Here is a 2488-nt window from a genome sequence, read left to right on the forward strand (position 1 = left end):
TTTTAAAAACACCCTTTCTCTGGGCGGGGGGCAGTAGGGTAGTGCCCTGCAGGCACCCAGCGGGAGCTACCAGCGCCCCCCGCCCTCAATTCACCCCTACACCGACCCACAGGGTCCCGGGGCTGCCTGTATATAGTGCTCGCCACCGCCCCCGGCCCCGCCCACCTGGCTGGGCCCCTGCCCCGCCCTTCTCTCCGCCCCCTCTCTCCTGGGTGTCCGAACCCGAGAGGACCGGGCACTGGAGAGGAGGATCCGGAACCCGATCCGGCCCGAGGTGCACCTGCAGTTTACTGGGTGGGCTGGAGATCGTCCTGCCTCAAGTCCCCGGAAAGATCCTCTCGCCCCACGCCTTGTCTCTCGTCCGTCAGTCTTGCCGGGCCTCCCTCCATCCCCCGCCCCGCCTCCCCGCAGTGGGACAGCTGGAGTAGCCTGTGGTTTTGCCTGCCTGACCCGAGGATTAAGTGGAACCCGCCACTTTTTCTTTTGACACTTTTCTTCCCCCCCACCCCCCTTTCTGATTTCCTGCGGGCCCTGAAGTAACCAGTTTAACCCTCCCCCGCCAGATACAGTTTCTTGCCAGATTCTGCACCCCCGCCTGCCCCAAATAATTTCCTGCCTCCCGTTTTCCCGGGGGTTTTGTAGTAGGGTGCTGCTCTGGGGGTAAGGAAGCCCGAGTCTCCTAGGCAAGGGAGCAGCAAATTTAAATATACGCATAATCTAAACCGACGTCTTCACTCCCTCTCCCGGGGCTGTTGTTTTTGTACCTAATAACCTTTCATTTCTTCTGGAGCGAGCCGGATGGAGGGGGGAAGTCGGGAAGCAAGTGTCTTAAATGAGGGAAGCATTGCCAAGAAGCTTAACAAGCCCATTAGTGAGATTTTAGCAGTCTGCGAGCCGCGGACTGGCTCAAGAGCGGGTCAGGTGAAATAGATCATCTCCAGAGAAGAGTTCCCTCCCAGCCTGGATGGCTCTAGAAAGGTCACTGAAGTCTCTCTGGGCTGCAGGATTACAAGGTGGATCGGAGGGCACTCAGCTTCCCTGTGCTTAGTAATGTCAAGAGTTCACAGATGTGGACCTCGGAAGTCATTTAACCCAAGCTCCACCTTGTAAATGAGGAAACTGAGGTCCAGACGTCACATAATGTAGTAAACAGCAGTGCAATGCAACATAGAGGATGGACATGCACCTTGGCAAAAAGCCGGTCATCTTTAGGATTCGCTAAAGCAGTGCCTCTGTTCTCTCTGTGGTAGTGCCAGTGGGTGGGGTCCGGTGCAGAGCAAACAAGTCTGTTGCACGGAGGGGGCTGAAAAGATGAGAATTTAGGCATGAGAGGGATTATGTGGTGGAGGGAGGATATACGAGCATCCATGGCCATTCTTTGGTTCAAGAGAGGCAGATTTGTGGCATCGAAAGAAAAATCTAGCCTGGCCTAAAAAACATTCAGCTGGAAAACAACATTAGGAGGTACTAAGGGGAGTGATAGATCAGTGGGAGGACGTTTGGAGACAGGCTTGGCAGCATCTGAAGCTGGCTTGACAATCCATTTTTAACTCATCTCACTGAGCAGCGAAGCTTGAAGGTCAATCTACCCAAAGAAGGGTAGATTCATCACCTGACCTTTGCCAAGCAAAATATTTTGTTGGCTTCTCCCCCACCTTTTTACTTCACTTTCAGAAAAGTGGTAAACAAATGATTCCATAAAAATATATTGGAGAGCAGTTTCTTTAGTGAGGATGGAGACCAAAAGAAAAGGAAATGGGCTTGGCTTTGTCCAGAGATAAACAGGGCCACTTGTCCAAGGAAGTATATGTGGGTGGACCTTGAAGCAGAAGTGATGGCATAATTATATTGGTCATGCTAGTAGGAGAGAGGGATCTATCATGAGTCTATTCTGTTCCCCCCTCCCCCAAAGGGGGGGAATGATAAGTCAAGGCAAATATTGATAGGAAACAATGGAAAAGTATACTTAAATAATGTATGGAAAATTTGAACACTATTTAAAAAGACTTTCCTGGGAGTCCAGGGTAAGTGTGACCCAAGGATCACCGTGATTCTTTCTCTTACACAGATTCCAAACTATATTTTCTTTCCATCTCCTTTATCCAGCCAATTACCAAATCCTGTGAATTGTTCCTTCAGAGGTCTCTATCATCTAGGTCTTCTTCTCCATACCCACTACTCTAACCCTAGGCCAGAGTCATCTAGCTTCTATGCCTGTCACGTACCCAAGAGATATCTTGACAGTGAAAATATGGAGAAGATGGACAGGGTTTTATGTTGAGCCTTAGGTGTTTGAAACAGACTTTTGACCTGTTTCTAAAGTCTTTTCTGTCTCTCAGATTCTGAAATTCTAGGGCTTGACATCTCTAGTACATTGGGTAGATGTCCTTTTAGGAGGAATTGGTAAGAATTGTGATCTGCAACCTAGATTAGTTGCAATCTGTGTCCCTGGAGGGAATACCTGAATCCCAGAGATGACAGATGTAGT

At 49.8% G+C, this 2488-nt stretch overlaps 1 protein-coding gene across 1 annotated transcript in view; it reads right to left on the reverse strand.

The window, feature by feature from the left end:
* DDIT4L (DNA damage inducible transcript 4 like) overlaps window positions 1–129 on the reverse strand; it is a 7557-nt gene extending 7428 nt beyond the window's left edge. The window contains exon 1 of the mRNA XM_043972517.1: window positions 1–129. This exon is cut by the window's left edge and continues 120 nt beyond it. The gene's annotated coding sequence lies outside the window, so the exon portion shown is untranslated.
* Between the last annotated feature and the right edge of the window lie 2359 nt (window positions 130–2488).

Source organism: Dromiciops gliroides, chromosome 6, assembly GCF_019393635.1.
Source record: "Dromiciops gliroides isolate mDroGli1 chromosome 6, mDroGli1.pri, whole genome shotgun sequence".
NCBI lineage: Eukaryota > Metazoa > Chordata > Mammalia > Microbiotheria > Microbiotheriidae > Dromiciops > Dromiciops gliroides.